Source organism: Carassius carassius, chromosome 48, assembly GCF_963082965.1.
Source record: "Carassius carassius chromosome 48, fCarCar2.1, whole genome shotgun sequence".
NCBI lineage: Eukaryota > Metazoa > Chordata > Actinopteri > Cypriniformes > Cyprinidae > Carassius > Carassius carassius.
In genome coordinates, this window is record NC_081802.1 from 20,542,798 (window position 1) to 20,565,766 (window position 22,969).

A 22,969-nucleotide genomic window follows, 5' to 3' on the forward strand; every position below is an offset into this window, starting at 1 on the left:
AATTTCAATTTTTAAGATACCATGTCAGTTGATGTGTCTAATTCAAACAGGAAATCTGAATACATTTTTAATCTTAAACTGGCTTGACCTCCATTAGAAATTTACAAAATTAATTAATTTTCTTTAGAGTTATTATGTTTCAAATTATAGAGACCTAACTGTGTTTACAAGTAAGCTATAACAAAATTATAAAACGTCTACTCTGTATTTTGTGCACCTTGAGGAAGGTCCTCTACATGTAACTGCCAGGACTGGGTTGGCTCCATATTTCTGTTTGATTTCCCAGTTGGAGTCAAAGCCCTTTTTGTAAATCCAGAGAAAAAGCCAAGAGCCAAGTTTGCCCATTTTGGAAACATAAGGATTGACTTCAGTGTGATCAAGCCAAGATCTCAAAGAGAGTCACGGGAGTTCAGCAAACATATGGCCACACATCCATACCCAACATCTCATCCCATTCAATCCCAGAATCTTTTGGGATATTTTCTTGGAACAACAAAAAATGTACTGGAAAAAGTAGTTTCTTTTAAGTCCTGTAACAACACCTCTTTAATTAGATCACTGACTTGGTGCCAAAACCAACAGCAGGTGTAATGTTATGGTAAGTCATAAACTGTATAATCCATAATAATTGCTCCTGTAGTCTGAAAGTACAGTAGACTTTAGGAAGACAGTGAATGTCTTCAAATAAATGAAGCTTTAAAGAATTAGATAATCACATCATCTAGAGAGTACAACCTAAAATGTCATTTTATAACTTTACTTTTTTTAATTATCTGTCTATTTAGCATGGCTAGTTAGAAGTTAGTCTGGAGACAAAAAGCCTCTTCAAAAGGTCTCAAAGGTTTTTCCAAAATTCAAGATAAGTAGTGTATTCTGACAAAATAATTTTTTTGCAATCAACATCATGAGTTGTGTGCCTCTGAAATTATTTTGGATGTTAACACGTAGCTTTAGCATCAGTTTCCTTGGTGTACCATGCATGATTATTTGTTCACCAGAAATGAAATTTCTCAATCAAGAGAAATACAGCATTTTCCTTTATGAGTGAACAAGAACCATGAGTGAGAAGACAAAGATATCTTCCTGTTTTAAGCCTTGCATGCATTGAGCACCATGATGGTCAAACTGGGTTGACTCGACCGCAAACAGAACTTTTAGGTCCATTAGAGAAGAATGTGGCTATGAGTTCTTGTGATATAAACCATGTGGGGAACAACACTTACCATCCTTGCTTGTCATTCACCCACGCCATCCTTAAGCTCCCATTCATGGAATGTCTCTAATGAGAGTGGAAATGTCAGCTATGATACACTCAGAAAGAAGAAGAGAAACAGGGCATCGTACAAAGGGCTTTTATTCAGCCTGCCTTGTATTGCCTCCACACTTGTATTGTAGCTGCTTTGTGACTTGATTAGTGGATCCTCTCACTCATTCTCAGATGTGAAAAGGAGCACAATTTCCTTGGGGATTATTTTTAGTAAAGCCCAGTTGGCCTGCATTGTTTGTTGTGTGGCACAGTGGTTTGTTGACCTGAAATGCGACGGGGACTGGGCTGGGTATTGGAATACTGTCAAACTATTTAGTAAAACTAACAAGCATGTGCCAAAACCTGTTTGTAAAACCTGAAGGTCTATACTCCATATACCATGGTATTGCCATGCTTCCCCAACGTACTTAGAATAGCATTGAATGAAAAAATACAATATATTTGTCATGATACATCTCCAAACTGCTAAAAAGTACAATGGCTATTTTTTTATAGAAACTAACAATTCTAGTGTAACTGGTTCTATTCAAACCGCTCCAAATGGGATTCAAACCATATTTAGCTTGTTAGGAATCTTACCAAGCATGCTAAAAAGGATGCAACCTTTTGAGGGTAGAAAAGTGAGGCTTACCTGTACAGCTCGTACTAGTTGGCCTCGGTAACCCCCTAAACCCCACTACCATCTGGGTCATGGCACCAATGTAACTCATTCTACTCATACTGTTCTGAGAGGGATTCGAACCAGAATCATCCTCTGTGGAAGGAGGGCGCACTAACAAGGATGCTAAAGATTGCACCCTCTAGTGTAAGTGCACCTCTTAAGGGCAGGAGGGTGAGGTTTACCTGCACAGCTCTTAAAAGCTTGCATCTGTTACCACCACCCCACTAAAACTCACTACCAACTGGGTCACCGCACCAGTGTAATTGGTCAAACTTGTACTGCTCAGAGTGATATTCAAACCAGCACCAACTAGTAATGGAGGTGAGAGCAGTCCATTGGTGAGAGCAACAAGAATGCAGCCTCTATTGTCTGTCGCTAGTGCCCCTTTTGAGGGCAGAAGTGCTAGGTTTACCTGTAAATCTCTTACTAGCTGGTCTTGGTTACACTCAGCCCTCTAAACCTCACTACTATCTGGGTCATGGCACCAGTTTTACTGGTCCTACTTGCACCGCTCTGAGTGGGATTCAAACAAATGTCAGCTGGTATAGACAGCAATACTTTTTCATATAATGTAAATCTTAATGGGAAATCTTACATTTCATTTTTGTATGAACTATCCCTTTAACCTTATTCCATTAAAGAAAATGCTTAAGCCTTAAAGCTATGTCAGTGGACTGGCTGTACACAAGGGTTACATAGTTAATTAAGAAACCTCAACTCTAAATCTGTAAAGTACTGTATGATCAAATAACTCCCACTAGAGACTTGGAAATAAAACTATGAGATAAAAACCACTTAATCCAGTGTAAAAAAAATTACCAAAATAGCAGACCTTTCAAAATGAATCCCTTTAATAGTATTAAATAAATTAACCTTCTCATGACGGCCATGATGCACATTGCTCGGGTCATGACGATTTCCATGTGAAGCTCACTGTACAGGGTTCATTGTTTGAGAGCGATGAGTGAATGCTGGTAATGGAATCTCCTTCCAGTGATTTCTCAACTACAAAGAAGGAGATGTGATATTAGGTGTGACACTGGACGTGATCAGTCACACACAGACAGTTCCCTCAGGACAGAATACAAAGGTCCATCCACCTGTCTCAGTCATTGAGATACGGTAACACATTCTGTGTGAGCATAGGACAGATTTTACGCCCGACTGCTGTTCATCATTACACAAGAATACAATACTGACCTACAGTATGCAACATAGAATGGTAAAGGAATCTTCTGGGATGAAAACACATAAAAATAATAATAATAATAATAATATTCATTGCTTATCATTCTTCCATAAATACACAAATATAATAGTTTTTTGTTTAACAATTAATTAATTTGCATATTTTGGTCATGGATATGTAAAGAACACTATTTAACAATCAATTAAAAATAACCATTTTCCATTTTAATCTATTTTAAAATGTCATTTATCCCTGTGATTTTTCAGCATCATTCCTCCAGTCTCACATGATCCTTCAGAAATCATTGTAATATGCTGATTCGCTGCTCTGAAAACATATCAGCGGCGAGAACAGTTGTGCTCAGTAATATTTTAATGGAAACCTTGACACGCTTGAAATAGAAATTACATTTTTTGAGAACAATATTGTTCTTTTGTAAATGTGTTTACTGTAACTTTTGATCAAATTACTGTATGCTTGCTAAACATAAACTTTAATTAAAACAAACAAGTCTTACTGACCCCAACATTTGGAATGGTAGTGTATGCATTTGCATGTTTATATATTGCACAATACATAGCTTCATAAAATATCGATGTGAATACAGAATAACAGCATGTGAATAAAAGCAATCAATTCAGCATATCAGGACAGATCTCACAAGAAGCATATTTTTTATGTGGTATGTCTGTTATGATGTTATTATGATTGCGGTTAGGCTAGTTTAAGCCTCAGACGGCACGCCTAGAATTCATTCTCTGACTGTGAAAAATCATTGCGTGATCATTTTCTCAATGTAGATTGCTAATATGATTGACTGATTGCCTTTACGCAACTTTGAGTGATGTCTTCGAAATAATAAGTGTTTACTACTTTGATCGGAGAGCAGAGTTAGGCAGTAACCCTAAGCAGTTTTATATCAGAGTATATACATACTCTGTTTTTGCTGTTTTTCCCAGTCAACTGGAGGTGAAAAGATGTTCTGTTCAGTTCTGGAAGTGGCTGGATTTTCAACACAATCAGTCCCACGATAGTGTTTCATGCTCACCCTGTTCACCTGTGCTGATGGAAAAAAGTGGAAACAGGCCCAGAGAGAGAGATAGAGAGAGAGAGAGAGAGAGACATGGGGGGGGGGTGTGGCGGCGGCGTTCACCTGTTCTCTCACCTAACGAGTTTGACTTCATCTGCCGCCCACTCTTGGCCTCTGGCTGTTCAGAATAACACACGAACATATTCCTCGTACAATTTCTACAGAATATAGTCTTCATACTGTGCATGAAATGCACTTTTTGTGTATGTATGGAATTGTCAGATGACCTACATTTACCAAAATGTACAGATCAAAATAATCAGAACACATTATATCCCACAATGCTGTGCAGTGTGTTTAACCAGAGATAGCATCTATTTTTTTATTATAAAATGTGTATACAAGATTATATTTAAAACAACGAAATCAACTGATTCACATTCTATTTCTTACAAAACAGCAAGCTGCATACAGTATATACTGTGCAGTATAGTATGCTAGTAGATGAAGAACAGCTAATTTTAATTTAGCATTATTATATTATTGGTGTGTATGTATGTGTTTTTATTGGACACAATGAACTGTGCTATCTTTGTTTCAGAAGGAGTAATTGCTTACAAAGCAAATGTGGGATATATTTTCAGAAGTTTGTACATAGACCTCAGCACGAATCTCAAGACTGGCAGACAGTCAACACATGTAAAAAGTTGAGCTCTTAACATCATAACACAGCAAATAACTAACAATAGGGACAAAAGAACAAAGAAAGTCAGCAGACTATGAAAAAGTCATCCTAAAAGAGGAAACTTCATGCTGCAATGCATGCTGGGAACTCACAAAAAGTTGACATTTCAGCAATATTGTTGCTATATATCAAATAGTAAGCAACAAACAGTATATAATGTACAATATATTAAGCTAGTACATGGTAAAAATAAATTGTTGATAAAATGTAAGTAAAATAATGCAAATTCAAAATGGCATTCATTAATTCATTTTGATGGTTTTAAACTATTGACTTTTGTCAAAGTTTTGTCAGTTTGAATATTTTCATTCCCTTAATGCATCTCATTCAGTCAGTAAATTTATTGAGGCAGCTACAAAATTCGTATTCAGCAAATTGACAGTTTGTAAAACTATTAATTAATCTCTGCTATGCTGTATGTCACTACCAGTCGAAGACTTTTTAATTTAAACGTTTTTTTTTTTTTTTGCTCACCATGGCTCCATTTATGTGATTTAAAATACAGTATAATTACATTAAAATTGACATATTACAATTTCAAAGAACAGTTTTCTATTTTAATGTTTTAAAATGTTATTTATTCCTGTGAGGCAAAGCTGAATTTTCAGCAGCATTGCTCAACACCTGACACACACATACAAACCTCAAGGAAAGGCAACCATCAACACTAAAAAGATGAGCTCTTAAATTCACATCACAACAAATAACAATAACGATAATGACAAAACAACGACAGTTGAACAAAAGCCAAACAGTGAAAAGATAATCCTACAACAGTAGCCACATAATTTATTCATGCTGCAATGCATGCTGGGATCTTCAATTTAAAATTTCATGTACTTTCAAGTACATTTCTTAGTATTTGTATTTGTTACAGTATATTCCATTTCGGACCTTTTCTCTTTCAGATGCTCACTGAACCCTGGCCTAAACCTTTCTGTCTGATAAACATCACAGCAGGACTGACCAAGCCACCTGAAAACCTTCATGGTGTGTTTTGGAAAGCTCTAGACCTCTCATGCCTGTTGTTACCTGTTTCTGATAAACAAACCGCATGGCAGGCTGAGCGGGAGTTTGCCGCTGCGCACTGAGCAAACCATCACCAGGTGTGCACGCATAGAGCTCATCTTCCGTCAGCGTCCTGTCATGCCGAAGATGTTTATCCAATTTGTCAAGATAATCTTTCCTCAAACAAGGCCTGGGTCGAGGCCTCCCAGCACACACACACACCGCGAGACTGAAATGCATGCCATCTCCTCCAACTTTACTTCAGAACTAAAAGTCATTATATGTTTCTTAACAGAATTGTCTGGCCCTTCCCTTCACTTTGCCCGGGTTCTCCACCACATTTTGGATCCGTTTCATCCATCCTCACATAGATCATCTGGCATATTATACAAATTTAGACTCGTAATGGAGTTGTGATCTGTTTATTTTATTTTATTTTTATTCTGGATTACCGCTTTATTAATGATGTCAGTTCTACTCAAATCTAAAAAAAGACATGCAAATTAGCATAAATAACACACAAGTCGCACATGCTGACATACTCTCAAATTACAGCGTAAGCAAAAAATCCTCAAGCTGATGATTTTATAATGAATCTTTTCATTTGCCATGGTGTGGATTACTTTAAACGGATTTCAGCGGAATATTTACATTCCGTGATTCGCAAACTTTATATTTAGCGAGGGGTTTATTTATCAGCGGCTATCATCTTAAATAATAAGCGTTATAATACAAGCCTCATAAATGATGTGCGATATAATTACACAGCTGTGGCACATTAGACCAGTGTGAACAATTAAATAAAAATAAAAATCTAAACTTACTGATAATTTAATGGACCTTTGCATTCAAACCGCTTGAAAACAATGTGATAGTAGAACTTTATGCAATCAGATAAAAAAAATTAAATCAAGAGCAAATAGAACATGAGCAGTTATAAGAATCCAAAGAGTCAATAGAGAATTCAAGCTAATTGGTAAATCACTGGAAACAAAATGACCAAACAAGCAACCAACCAGGGGTGCGTTTCCCAAAAGCATCTATGTTCACAAGTTTTGTCGTTACCAATAGAGTTCAATGGAACTAACAATCAAAGTTAGCTGATGATGTTTTTGTGAATTGCACACCAGAAGTGACTTTATGGTATAACTATGACATTTCAATTAAGCTTATTTTGTTACTTTTTTTATTTAAGCTTTTTAAAACTTCATTTTTGAAAGTTTGTTTACATTACATTAATTTAACACAATATTCAAACTGAAAATTATTATTTAATTAATATTATTTAATTTCAAGTTACAGTGACAATTGTGGAAGCTTTTTTTCTGCCACAGGATAAAAAAAGCTGTTTTTTTTTCTCAGAATTTAGAGTTTACATCTTCCAGTTCCATCTTTGTGTGTGTGTGTGTGTGTGTGTGTGTGTGTGTGTGTGTGTGTGTGTGTGTGTGTGTGTGTGTGTGTGTGTGTGTGTGTGTGTGTGTGTGTGACAAAAAAAACCCTTACCTTTTATCTCATAGTTCAGACTTTTTTCTTTTGATTCTGGCTTTATAACTCAAATAGAATATTTATTATTATTTTTTTTCACGATTCAGAATTGCAAGATAAAACTTCAGAATTGCCAAGTTTTTCACACACTCACAATATATAAACTCACAATTCTGAGAAAAAAAAAGATAAAAGTCACCTTTTTTTAATGGTGGGAACAAAATACTGAAATATGAGATGTAAACTGAATTATGAGAAAATAAGTACTAATTCTGAGTTTATCTCTCACAATTCTGATAAAAAGTCAAAAAAGTATTTAGCTTTTTTAACTTGTATTCATTTATTTTTATCCCATGGCTGAACAACATCGACTCACAACACATTGACGGTTAAATTTAGAGGTGGACCTTCAAGCATACTGTTTACATTTTTAGTTTTTTGGTACATTTCCATCTGTCAATTTCTAAATTGCCACCTCATGGAATTGTTACATTTTCTCAAGAGATCTACAAACTAGACATCACTGCAATAAAACAACCTACTAACATACTTGAAATATAAAATATTTCAAGTCTACAAGGGAACTTTCACACTATACATCTGAAGAAAAAAAAGTGAACATGTATATTTCTGCTTTTAAACCCTTTTGAATGTGTGCCACATAGACTTTCATATTAAATCGAAAAATATTGTGTGTGTTAACCGACATTATGCCACAGACGACGTCCCTTTAACTCTTGAACCCGGAACATTCCTTTAAGTAAACCTTCAAATATGAGGTAATGAGAAATGCATTAGCTAACAGCATTCTTTGCAATGTGTCTGGGGTCAAAAGGTGCAGGTATCTGCTCCCCTGCAGCAGAAACACACGTCTATATGTGTGTTCTCCCCTCACCTTCCGTCTGAGACCACGTCTGTCCAGGCTTGTACACACACACACACATATACACTTGTGGGCGGTGGACGGTTGACTGGAAAGGTAACGCCCCAGGACTGCTGTGTGGGCACATAGCAAAGTCTCTGTGGTTTCGCAGCATGTTGCCACCCCAAAGAATGCAGCTGAGCTCTTCTGAATTCCTTCTACATAGCGAATGCTTAATTGAGGTCAAAACATGATGAGGGATTTCCTTTGCCATTTGTTTTATGCTTTATGATGCAGGCAGCTGGATCTGTTCCTCTGCAGACGCACACACACACACTAACCGTCCCTTATCTTCAGCTGCTGTTTTGTGAGCCATCGGATGTTTTTCCCTTGTCTTGCGAACACCCTCATGGAGGGCACCGCTGCAGACTGCGGAGCGACTGGTCGAGCCAGTCAACTACTCTAGCGCTACCAACAGACCAGGACTAAACAAGAGAACACCCACTAACTCCTAGCCTTTTATCACATGCTTTGGCAACCGGGTTTTTGCATATGCAATCGCTTCAATCTAAGTACCACCTTGCTGGATGGAGGTGCAGAAAGCCAAACCAATGACAAGATGCTGCTCGAAGCATGTCGAACGATTGCATGACTGCATGAAAATTCTCAGGAATAAAGCTGATGCGTGTCATTTTTTGGATTTTAAAATACTGAATAAAAGTCAGTCGATAAAAAGTTAGACACTCGTGGGCTGAATCCCAAGAAAAAAATGTTAGGTAAACACTGTGGCTATGTAAAAATGTTACCCAATAAGAAAACATGCAAATAAACTACAATGGAAATCCATTCACCAAATAATTCATTAATTCAGTTCAGTAAAGGAACTAACCAGCACACAGATCTAATCGCACACCATCTCAAAAGTTTCTGTAATAATTTTGAAATGCCTGAGCCAAATCTGTCATCAAAATGATTTGGTATAATCACCTCCCATATCTACCTCACACGATTATGTTCCCGAACATTGGGTAAACAAATGCAAGATAACATGACAGCATATGTTATTGGGTCATTTATTGTGAAGGAATAGAGCCACATGCTTTCCTTTTTCCTTTTCTTATTTGTCACCTAAACTCTGGAATAACCTACCTAAAAATGTTCAGGAGGCAGACACACTCTTGCAGTACAAATTTAGATTAAAGACCAATCTCTTTAACCTGGCTTACACATAACATACTAATATGGTTTTATTATCCAAATCCGTTAAAGGATTTTTAGGCTGCATTAATTAGGTAAACCGGAACCGGGAACACTTCCCATAACACCCTATGTACTTGCTACATCATTAGAAGAATGGCATCTACGCTAATATTAGTCTGTTTCTCTCTTATTCCGAGGTCACCGTAGCCACCAGATCCAGTCTGTATCCAGATCAGAGGGTCACTGCAGTCACCCGGATCCAGTACGTATCCAGACCAGATGGTGGATCAGCACCTAGAAAGGACCTTTACAGTCCTGAAAGACAGCGGAGACCAGGACAACTAGAGCCCCAGATACAGATCCCCTGTAAAGACCTTGTCTCAGAGGACCACCAGGACAAGACCACAGGAAACAGATGATTCTTCTGCACAATCTGACTTTGCTGAAGCCTGGAATTGAACTACTGGTTTCGTCTGGTCAGAGGAGAACTGGCCCCCCAACTGAGCCTGGTTTCTCCCAAGGTTTTTTTTCTCCATTCTGTCACCGATGGAGTTTCGGTTCCTTGCCGCTGTCGCCTCTGGCTTGCTTAGTTGGGGTCACTTCATCTACAGTGATATCGTTGACTTGATTGCAAATAAATGCACAGACACTATTTAACTGAACAGAGATGACATCACTGAATTCAATGATAAACTGCCTTTAACTATCATTTTGCATTACTGACACACTGTTTTCCTAATGAATGTTGTTCAGTTGCTTTGACTCAATGTATTTTGTTTAAAGCGCTATATAAATAAAGGTGACTTGACTTGACTTGACATGCTCCTGGTTACAGCAACTTCGATTTTTATTGTTGAAACCTTGCTTTATACAATAGTCTACTTTAAGGCATAAGTTAAATTCACATCTTTGAATGTAAACATAGCTATTGTATGTTTGAGCAGTCCTGGGGTGTGAAGTTTTCTAAATAATATCGCAAACCATAACCATGTAGTAAGTACATGTAGTTCATTAATATTACTCAGTACTTATATGTATAATTGACTGTAACAAGGACACCTTAAAATAAAATGTAACCAGTTATTGTATTGGAAATGCAACCTAGAAACAATGGTTCAGCCAAAAGTCAACTTTCTTTCTGGACAGCCAATAGCTGTTTGAACTATCATTTTTTGAGTCAGTTGCAATGCATTCTGGGATTTTGTTCTAGGCAAATGATACTGTACCTTCGATACATGCTGCCTTTGAAATTTTCAGATGTGAGGTATCTAAGCAGGCAGAAAAAAGATGGCTATCTTCTAGAAGAGTGCACCTATGATACCTTAAAATGTATACTTGGTTTGGAACAGTATAGTATGTCATGTTCACATGAACTGAAGGCTTTAAAATATGCTGAGCAGAAAGCTCTGTTGAAGATGACTGATGTTGAAAGGTGTAAATCGAACACTTAAAACCCATCATGTGACACATTCAAAGACAGACAGAATTTAAAAAGGGATTTATTACATTTCAGAAGACTGACAGTCATTGTCATGTTGTGTGACAGCTGTGACACTTATCTGCCATTTACACTTATTTTATGTGTAGTTTTAGTCCAAGATTCTTCTCATGTCTAAATAATATATAAGAAACAAGAATAACATTTTGATAATGTTTCAAATGCGTTGCTGAAGTCCGCACTGGCTGTTAAAATCTGAACCTTGGGGCTCCAGTCACTCTGGCCTCATTTCCCACAGTCACACAAGTAATGATTATCTTGATGTTAATCGCTGTAAAATGACCATAAGGGATTGACCTTTCACCTTGCCTTAATTCTGGTGAAGATCTTATCTGTTAGACAGGCCCTGTCAGATGTACACGGATGTGTCCTGCTACCTACTTGGCTGGAAATTGGACAGGAGGTATTGGATGTGTTAGGATGAAACTAAATCTACCGATAAATTTGCAGGAAACACAAGACAGTATTAAACAAGAACAGGAAATGTGTGTGTTTCTGAAATCTTGATCTTATCTGTGGGATTAAACATTGGGAAAGGGGTAAGGATTTTTTTTTTTTATGGCAAAGGCACAATTGTAGCTGGAGGAATTATTTAGTGATGCTAGTTTGTTGATTCTATTAGCCTACAAACTCTACATTGTACCTTTAGGCTAAGTTGTTTTATACATAACATTTGTAACATAACTTTTTAAAATTTGGCACTGGAGTGGCACACAAATACGCAAGAGATATTCAACTTGAGTTTGATATTAGCATGTTGCTAAGCTAACAATCTCAATGTGGTACTGTAAAAAAATGCAACATGCACACATTTTGGATAATATTTTTCTCACATTATGATTGTATATTTCGCAACATGACTTTTTAGCTTTCAATTGTGATTTTATTTCATATATTTTTGACTTTATTTCTCGCAATTGCAATGTATTGAACAGTAATTCCAGGTTCATGTCTTCCAAAGTGACTTTATATCATGCAACTAAACTTTTAAATCCACCCCTTATGAAAATCAACCATGGCTTTTGTAGTTTCAGGGTATTGACTAGCATTTGTAAAACCACAGTTTTACTATAAACACCATGGCTAAACTATTGTTAATGTAGCAAAACCATGGTTAATTGATGGTTTCAATGGTTTAACCATACTAACCAAGTTTTTTTTTTTTTTTTTTTTGGAGTAAACCATGGATATATATAGTTAAGGTTATTGGTATGGTTATTTGTAGTAAAACCATGGTACATTTTTGGTAAGAGTCTGATGCAAGTGCCAGAAACAAAAACCTGTATTAAGTATGAACAGGTAATTTGGCAGTTTTTGAAATCTTGATCTGGTCTGTGGAATTAAACATTTAATTTGGTACGATTCAGAAATATTAATTATAACTAGAGGAATAATTTGGCGAAGTCTAGTTTTGATGATGCTAGCTGCCTACATCTTGCACGCTTTACCTTCATGTTGTATTATACATAACATACATGTTAGCAGTTTTTAAAATTTGACACTACAGTGGCACATAAGAAAGTGCAACAGAGATTTGACTCAATTAAGTTTTATGTTAGCATGTTGCTAAGCTAACAATATAGTATGGTAAAAAGCACACAATATCCACAACATAACATTTCTGAGTGAGATTAAACTGTCTCAGGTTACGCATGTAACCATAGTTCCCTGAGTAGGTAACGAGACACTGTGTCCTCTAGGGGCCGCTTTGGGGAACACCTCGTCGTGACCCGTGTCTGAAGCATACATTGAAAAAACACCAACTTGTTGGCCGGCGACAGCCTCCGACGTCACTACTGGCACGACTATAAATAAGCACCGGGAGAACACGTCACTATATTCTTCGTCTGAAGCTTGCGTCCGAAGCATGGCAGGAAGCTAGAGGACGCAGTGTCTTGTTCCCTACTCAGGGAACTATGGTTACATACGTAACCTGAGACAGTTCCCTTTCGAGGGAACTTCGAACTGCGTCCTCTAGGGGGACGCTTTGGTGAACAGTATACACACGCCACCATGCTGAGGGGAGTGCAGGCCAGAATCATGGCGAGCACTAAGTACCAACTCCACCATTTCCATGGGAGTTGCCCTTGGGATGTTTAGACGGCTGTCTGTGACAGTACCCCTTACAGCCAAAAGGCCTAAGCTACATACCCAACTTAATTGTTAGGGCCTCGGCCCAGGGTAGAGCTGAATACTTGGAATCAGGAAAGATTCATTTAAAGGGATACGGCTAAGAACCTAGCATTTCTACCAAGTCTTGCCTGTCACACAGGGGCAACCGCTAGCTTTCGCATAAGCTTGCTGAAAGAGCTGTCTCAACAGTTCTCTAGTAGCAACACCCTGTTTAGATAGGTATCCGAGGATACATAGGTGGAGTGGCGCCCAAGATGAACTGGGCTTTTACCAACTCAAGAAAGGGCAGGAAGCAACCGCAAGAAACCCTCACCATATAGGATTTTAGAGAGAACGCATAATACTAGCGTGCGAACTTGCCACATTGTGGATTTCAGAATTTGTGCAAAGACTTCACGTGCACACTTACCATAGCATGGATTTTCAAATACTGTTCTAAGGAGGGGCTCTCGTGGCACTCTGATAGAGCAGCTCATAGACGGAATGTTGCATCACAAAACAGCATGATTGAGAGTCATTAACTCGATCTATGGAAACAATACTGGATCGCTCTGGGGAAAAAACAGAGAACTCAGTCTCATATGAGAGGAGAACTCAGAGCTCAGGGTAGCGCGCTCATAGGCAACCCTTTTTTTGGAAAAAGGGGAGCGCTGCTAAATTACCACGAGAATCACCCAAATAGCCCCTCATGTTGAGGGAAGCGATGCTTGAGGTGTATAAACAAATACACACTGGCTGAATGAAGCCCAAGGAACCAAGGTCTAATCATCTCAAGAAAGGGAATGAAGCGGAGCGCATAACCCTTATCGTACAAGATTTCAGAAAGTTTGCAGAGTCTTGCGTGCAAACTTACCACTTGTGGATTTTTAGAAAGTGCGCAAAGTGTTCACGTGCACACTGACCACCATGTGGTTTTGAGAAAGTACACAAAGCTTAGCGTGTGTTCTTAAAGGTTCCTAAGCATCGCAGAGGTGCTGAATCTCACGGGAGAGGCAAGCTCAATTTTACAAACCTCGGGTGAGAGGAGCATCACCTGAGGCAGCATATACAAGAAGACTTCTGTAACTGCCACCTCAACTTTCCGCTAGATGCGACAGCACCCCTAAGCGGCCAGGAGACCCCTCGGGGTGACCTGGCCGGACATCCATGAAATTCCCTGCAGTGCTGTGCCAGGCCTGATGATCAAGGAGGCTCCCTCAGAAACCTGTGATCTCAGCTGCCTAATACCGGAACATGAAGCCGAATGGCTGGTGCTGGCGAGTGTTTAGTAAACACTGTAACTGAGCACTGCAAAAGGAAACTCACAGAGTTTATTAGTAGACACATAACCACCAGCAATTAAATACACATAAGTATATACAGAGAGGGTTACATTTACTCACCCACCCTCCTGCGCTGGAGCCCCGCTCAAGGGGCGTCTCCTTTTAGTCTGGACCATAAGTCAGGTGGTTGCTATGAACATAGAACCATAAAAACATTATAGGTCCAGCATAGGAGACTGTTATGCGAGAGGTTTCCACCTAACCTCGATCAGGTGGAGAGCTGGTGGTTACAGGGGAATTAGGAAGGGGAGGATAAAAGCAGAAGTTAACCCTCTGAAGTTGATTAACTCATATACGCATTATGAGGCTATTTTCTCCTGATAACCTCTTAGACTCCAGAGGGTTAAAAATCCCCAAAGGGAACGAGTAGATACTTCGGTATCACTCTGATTCGGACGAGAACGCTAAATCGTCTAGATCATAACCCTTAGGTTCTGCTTATCTCCTCGAGACCCACGATTCCTCTAACCCCTGCCCGCAGGTGGGGGAGGAGCGCGAGTTGCAACACTAGCCTTCTGTGCCTGTCTTTGATCCTCAGATCGAGACAGGCCAGGACCCCTATGTTGTTCGGGCTCAGACTTGGACCTTCGTGGAACGAAGGATCTGAAAGCAGCAGAGTGAGCCTTCGTCTCCCTGAACTTCTCAAATCGCCGTCTCAACGGAAATACCGAAAAGTTCAGAAGGCGAAACCTGAACATCGAGAAGAAAGCATTTTCTTTCCTCCCAATGTCTGCCAGGTTCATCCACAGATGTCTCTCCGCTGCCACCATGGCCTCCATAGTCCTGCCCATGGTGGAGGCGGCTTGCTTGGTAGCACGGAGAGAGATCTGTGGTGCAGCGCAGCTCAGCTACCAGATCAGAAAAAGGCCCCTGCCTCTATCCAGGTCTCTTAGCAGATCAGTCTGATATGCTTGAAGCACCAGCATTGTGTATAATAAAGCCACAGCCTGACCTGCTACTGCGTATGCCTTGCCATTTAAGCGAGGTGATTTTCACAGATAAAAATTATTTATAAATTATTTATAACATTTTTTTGCTCTTTCTACAGGGGGCATTCCCTCATAGCCGTTTGGCGCATCACCTCGATGTCATGCCGAAACCGATGGATGCGAGAAGAAAACGGCATCTTTCATTTCTTTTTAATCTCTGTATGGAGATCATGCAGAAATAAAAGGCTCACCTGAGCTGGAGGGTTATGGTCCAAAGGTAATTTTCGCTCAATAACCTCAACAGCTCTACATACGCAGGGCAGGAGAATTAAGAAAGCCAAGCCTCAGCTTCTTCACCATCCTCAAATATCTCCTGCTTTTCCTGGGTAAAAACCCAGCAGAGCACTAACCTCAGTATCAGAAAGTGTTAAAGATATAACATCATCCTCCCGAGGCTCTCTCTCGTCCGCCGGCCTTTTTTTTTTTTTTTTTTACAAGCGCGAAAGGGAAAGTCCCTCTTTAAACCATTCAGACAGATCCACCTGTATTCTAGAGGACGCAGTTCAAAGTTCCCTCGAAAGGGAACTGTTTTAATATCTGTATTGAGTGACACTGTTTAAATTTATAATGAACATTTTAATCTTGATTCATTTTTGGAGCTTATCACAGTGCATTGTGAGATTGTCTTCTCAGTAAACACTTATAATACTGGCATAAAATTTGACCACAAACAGGTGGATAAAAGTTTCTGCTAAATGCATAATTGCAGATGCATCACATTTAATTTTCATACTGGTGCATTTTACACCCCTACTTATATAGTGTGTGTATTGCTCAAAAATAAATGTAGCAGGCAAAAAGATTTGAATATTAGTTTAACTAAAGAAAACAAAAAGTTAAACTAAACTTCTTTCCTGAATCAACAAGTTGATGGTGGCACACTTCCCACAGCGTAGACGAGCAAGCAAATGCATAATGAGCAGATGTGTGATTCCAGCTGTAACGTAACCAGCGTGGTCATGGTCAGAGCAGATGTCAGCGCACACTGAGAGGGCTGAGGGCTTCTGACAGGCTGTGCTGGTGACGCGCTCACACACAGATGCCCAGTGACAGCTCTCTGCTGGGGTGCAGCTGCCCCTCACCCTCCTCCTGTCCCATCCACTTACTGCAGCTGTATCTAGACACACCGTGAGATGCGGTGGTTAGAGTGACATTATGGTGGAGATGTTGCTCAGAGGTTCTGGGCGATCCGAGGAACCACTTTACACTACACTTTAACTGATTACATCAGTCAGTGGTGCAAGCTGAGGCAATTAGGATGAAAAACTGCGTTTCACTCGGAGCTCTGGAGATTTTCTTGGTCCGAAAAACTTTCCTATCTTCTCACTGCCCCTTAGATTTAAACCTTTACCTAAATCCACTGCCCTTTAGATTTAAAGATATAAAAGTAATTGTTTCTGTACATTTAAGACTTCTTTATGTAAATCATCTCTGAGATTATTTAAATCTTTATTACTGTACCACAAGTACTTATCTATATAAATTACATTTGATAAGATTTACACTTTTGTTACAGTACATTTAAGATTTCTAGATTTAAATTACCTCTGAAATGATTGGTTAACCTTGAGTGTGTTGGTCATCATTTGCTTAATACTGAATCATTCATGTAAATGTGGTTAAAGTTATGTGTCATAGTGTTCATGGTTATAACAAAAAAAGCATAAAGTCATTGCGACTTTATTTAACACAAAGTTATTTATTATCTTGCAAATTTTTCTTTATTTCAGAGGTCACTTTGTATTGTAATTACAGCTTCATATCTTCTAAAGTTAATTCATATTTCGCAATTAAAACCTTTTTCTCATAATTAAGATTTTATTTCTTACAATGTTACTTTGAAACTTTCAATTGCTACTTTATTTCATGTAATTGCAACTTTAATTCTCACAAATGCAAGTTTATGTATCGTAACTGCAGCATGTATTGTCCAAAGTAACTTTATATCTCACAATTACAGCTTTGTTTCCCATAAGTGAGATTTTGTTTCACAATGTTACTTCATAACTTGCAGTTGTGAATATATTTTATGTAATTACAACATCATTTTTCACAATTGCAACTTTGTTTCATAATTGCAGCTTTGTATCCTTCAAAGTTACTTCATATCTTGCAAATGAAACTTTTTTTTCTCGTAATTAAGAGTTTATGTCTTAAAGTTATGCTACTATGAAACTTGCAATTGTGACTTAGTTTCAGTTTATGTATGTAAGTTTATGTATAGTAACTGCTTTGTTTCTCATAGAGTTACGTTCCACAATGTTACTTTAAAACTTTTAATTGCAACTTTTTTCTTATAATTGCGACTTTTATATGTCGCAATGTTACATTAAAGCTTGTAATTATGACCTTTCTTCACGTAATGACAACTTTAAACTATTTGTTTTAAATTTTATATCACGACTATCTTTTTACATTTTTACTGAGACAGAAAGAAGCTCCCATAAAAAATGGTCTGGGTTGATCTTGGAGGAAGTTCAGTGTTCTGAACTTATCTCCTTACAACTCTTTTATTTCAAATAAACAAGGAAAATCCATGCTCAAGCATAGACAAATCATCTTAGCTTACAGCATTTCATTGCCATTAATTATGACATGCTGTGTGCATTTGATAAATAAACATTGACTTGAAAATCCAGCTTTTTGTGAAATGTCTCCTCTTTGAGTTTAACACACAACAAAGTCTTTATTATTAAAAAAAAGTCTCCATATTTGAATATTCCTCATAAGTCCACAAGCACAATCATCTCAGTCTGTTCCTTTGCCTTGCTGAGCAAAAACCAGTGAGTTCACAGTTTGTGGAGACATGGATGTTTCAGAAACACAATCAGCATCATCTCTTATCATACTACATCTTCTGTTTGGGTTTCCACGAGCTACACATCACTGCTGCTTGTGTATCCTATTTGATTGCCATTCATGCTGCCACAATGACTATATCTGCCTGTTTTTGGGGACACGGTGTGTCTCCTCCTAGGTGGAAACCTTAAAATAACAAAAAATAATGGGGTAAAAAAATATAATCATCTAAAACTCATCGGAAACAAATAAAACAAATTTCCATCAGTTATGTAGCTTAAGCATGTTATACAAAATTGAACACCAAACTTTGAAGTGCGATTTGAGAAAGTGAAACTAGAAGTTTATATGTTCCTGGATCAACATCCCACCAAATTAGGGTACAGTCAGGTGTCTATTTGTGATGATATATACCTCTTTGTACTCTGGTACCAGAGCCTGTTTTTGGCCAGGCAAACTGGAGCCTGACACAAACTGACTGTATGTTTCCACTGACTTGAGAAACAAACAATGAAGTAATGCTGCTTTGTGTTGTTTACCTGACTATAACCAATGTAAAAACAAACACTGTTTGTCCCTGTGTTTGTACAATTAGTGTGGCACCTATATTTAGATTTTTACAGTTCCAGAGTGATCCTAACATTTAAGACCAGCAAGTTTTCAGGAGCAGAGTTGAACCAATCGACACCCCTTTATGGCATTGGTTCTGGCTTTTGTTCACACAGAGCTTGTTCTTGGACTGAACCAGGGAATGTTACTAGGTCCCCAACACTGGATCGATCCCGGAATCAAACCTGGGATGTGTTAGCATTCACACAGAAGGCACTCCGGCAATTTTCCGGACAAATGTGCAGTGTGAAAGGGGCTAAACACACCTGAACCAGCTAATCAAGGTCTTCAGGATCGCTTTAAAAATCACAGGCAGGTGTGTTGAAGCAGGTTGGAAACTTTGCAGGACAGTGGGTCCCCAGGAGCAGGGTTGAAGACCTAGGTGTTAACTCAGACCCTTGAGGGCCACCGTCCTGCAGAGTTTAGTTTTAACCAACTCCAACACACCTGCCTGGAAGTTTCTAGTGAGTCTGAAGACCTTGATCAGCTGGTCCAGGTGTGTTTAGGTAGAGTTGGATCTAAACTCTACAGGACAGTGGCCCTCCAGGAGCTGAGTTTGACATTCCTAACCTAGGTGGTAGATAATACATATCTTATACAAATAATATAATAATACAAATAAACATGTTAAAAGGAACAGTAGGTGTACATGTATGGCTCCAGCCCTAGTGAAAAGCTGATGTACTGCTGAAGGTACACATTTTGCACAATTTATTATTTATTTATTTTTCACAGTGTGGAACAACCAAGTGCAATCAACCAATTAGATTTTAGAATTAGTTTTAGTTATGGTGGACAAACCAATAATTTCAGTCTGGTTTTAGGGGAACACTACAGTGTCTAGGGTAGCTTTGGACATGTCTTTTTTGAGGAGGTTGATTCAGGCTTCCAATGTCAAATTTGGTGTCTAAAGCAAAACCAGTTTGAGAGCAACTACCTAACAGCACAAGTCAGGTGAAACTCTGGGAACTCTTCGTAAGATCCCAGGCTAACAAAAGTAACCCATACGTGCTAATTAGACCCTGAACTCAGGTGTTAAACTCTCCACCTAAAAATCCAGCTTACGGAACAGCCTCAAAGTTGGCCCACTTTAACCACAGCTGTAATTATTGAATTAGCAGAAAAGTTCAAGAGGTTCCTCGGATTTCAGATAGTTATTTAGCCAGCAATATTTTTTTTTGTTTACAAATATCATTACAATTTAAATAAAACATTTAATTAATTTAAATTTACATTTAATTTAAAATAACTTTCTATTTCTATTTTAGTGTATTTGAAAAAAAAATACTTGTGTAATTTTAAGCATCATTACTGCAGTCTTCAGTGTCACATTTCTGTCAAAAAATATTTCTCACTCTAAACCTTTGAACATTTGTGTAGTTTAAAGAGTAGACAAGTCTGAATGATTTATTCTATTGCTTTTGAAGTGTTTTCCAATACATTATGGCAATGGAACTACAGCAGACGTGCTACAGCACAGCAAGGTCTCTTTCGTTGTCTTATATCCCTCCAAATCTGAATGTTTCATAACAAGCTTGAATTGAGTACATGTGCAACAAAATGCTGATAACTATCAGCTCATAAAAACCAGACAACTCAAGAAAATCGTGTTTACATGAGATTTTGAAATCACTGACACAGAGAACATGCACATGTCGAATCGACACAAATAAAACTGGTGGAATTAATCATATTAGTCAAAATACAGCATGACTAGGTGGCAGTCTCTCACGCACAGCTGCCTTTATTGATAAAAAGCTAAAGATGAAGGGGCATTTCTCATTGTCAATGAGAAGCAAACAGCAGCCAGACACTGAAAACCAGTTTGGGTGTACCTGGAGAAGGCAGGTGGTGAGCGAGGTGTTGGCCGTGGGTCATGACAAACGGACGGTTGTGGATGTATTGACGTACTCTCTGCTGAGGCCGGGCCAAGTCTACTCTGATCCCTGTGACGTGAGGTCCTGGAGTGGAAACAATGTAGGGAGTGTTGTCCTGCACGTCATTCTAGAGATGGAGGGGTGGGGGGTGAACTATACACACACACACACATATATATATAGGCAAACAATCAGCACTTCATTGTGGTACTAATAAGGATTTGGGTTGGCAATAACTCATAAAAAATTATTGACGGCTAAAATAATCTGTCTAATACATATTTGTAATGTCAGAGTACTAGTGTTTTGCATGTTTTTTAACTCTTGTGACACTTAGTGCCCAGAATAACAACAGACACAGGAATGCATCAGAACTTGAAAAAGAACATGAACCCTTGTGGCTGTATCTCAAAAAAAAATAATAATAAAAAAATAACATGGTTAGTGTGTGTGTCACAAAAAAAAAAATATATATATATATATATAGATAAATAAATAAATAAATAAATACAATTCTTTGCACATTTGCAAATGAGTTTGATGTTTACTCAGTAATCTAGAAACTGAAACTAGTCCTCTAAACAACATATTTTCAGTTTACTGTTAACAGGGTTAAGGACAAAACTGACACTTGGTGTAGTTCAGGTTGCTCAGTGCAAATGCTACATATCAGTGCCTTTCATTAATAGATTTTATTGTTTTAAGCTTGTCTCAAGAAAAAATATATATTTAATTATGTCAAGAAAAAATCTAGATAAATATTACTGCTAAATTTTGAAAATATTTAATTACATCAAGAAAATTCAAGATAAATATTACTACAATTATTGGAAAACTGTGAAAATTGCAATTACTGCAATTATTTTGAAAATAATGTTTAAAGGTGTCAAGAAAAAACAAGATACATTTTACAATTATATGAAGACTGTGAAATTAATATTTAATTACATCAAGAACAATCACAATACATATTACTACAATCATGCAAAAACATAACATATAATTATTTGTGGTTAAAAAATATATTTTCAGAGTTGTATATGAAGATTATTGCAGTGCATTTCAAAAGAAACCCTCTACTTCAAAATTGCGTACACATACTTAATTCATTGTGTTACTTGCTGCTTCTGTGTAATTGTTTGTAAAATTTTACTAACAATTAATGGGTGAAAAAATAAACCCTACATCAAAACTTTTTTCAGTGTATAATTTTATTTTATTTTTTAAAACTACAAACGATATGGAAGGAAAGATTTGGAGGCAAATATGGAGGACGTCCATGACCCCATTCTGGAGAATCTTGCCTAACTGCTGTTTGCTGTTGATTTGGACCCATTCGTTTGCATGGGGACCTCAATCCATCTCTAAACGAAAATGACAGGAACCCCACTGTGGATTCTAGATGGAGCCATAACCTCCGAGATGGGGCAACATCATTAGGGGGCCAACCATAACCCAAACTACCGACCATTTCTCTTGTACCAACAATGCACATCCATCCAGTAATAAGGCATTTCATTTGCTGGCGACGTTACTGCAGTTGATTCAAGATCAGTTAAAGTAACTGGAGATGGTGGTCGTAAGGTCCATAACCAAAGCAACAATGATCTGTGTATGACAGGCATCTGTCTGAGTGAACAGCCCGCGTAATGAGAGAGCTCTGTGCACATGGTGATAAAGCCTTTGTGGTAATGACAGACTACAGCTTTAATCTACCACTCTCACCTGTAAGAGAAGCTCACTGAAACCCAAGAACTTACATGCAGCGATCGACAGGACTCGCAGAGAGCTTTACATCTGACAGCAAATTATGCAGTCTCGTATAGAATGTATCAAACATACTGACTATCATAACACGTTGGGAAGCAACCATTATAGTAAGCAACCTATTCACAAAATGACATTTAACACCTCCAACCCCCTCAACTTATAAAAAGGATTTTAAAAGAAAATGTCAACAATATCATTTCCATGACTTTTCAAAACAGGAAAGATTTTTTTTTGTCACAACTCTTGTCCTATGTACAGGTTTGTGGAGGCTGTATACAGGGAAACAAGCTGGACAAATGACCAATCCATCACAGGGCTCCCATTCAAGTACTAACCAGGCCAAACCTTGCTTAGCTTCCAAGTTCAGGTATGCAGTATAACTTAGTTCTCTTGTAATTTAATACCAAGGTAATATAACACAAAGTATGCTGTTGTAAATGTACATTAGTAGCTGTACAAACATGTCATCACAGTCTGTGGAGAGGGTTCATTATAACCAGGCCACAAACTGGTGATATTCTGAAC

The 22,969-nt window shown here is 38.1% G+C and overlaps 1 long non-coding RNA gene across 1 annotated transcript; it reads right to left on the reverse strand.

The window, feature by feature from the left end:
- Positions 1 to 2,846: 2,846 nt before the first annotated feature.
- LOC132131804 (uncharacterized) lies at positions 2,847 to 20,819 on the reverse strand. Its single transcript, XR_009428950.1, has 3 exons — positions 20,633 to 20,819; positions 4,054 to 4,174; positions 2,847 to 2,933 (listed from the first exon to the last, which is right to left on the reverse strand). It is a non-coding gene; the product is annotated as an uncharacterized LOC132131804 (long non-coding RNA).
- Positions 20,820 to 22,969: the final 2,150 nt, after the last annotated feature.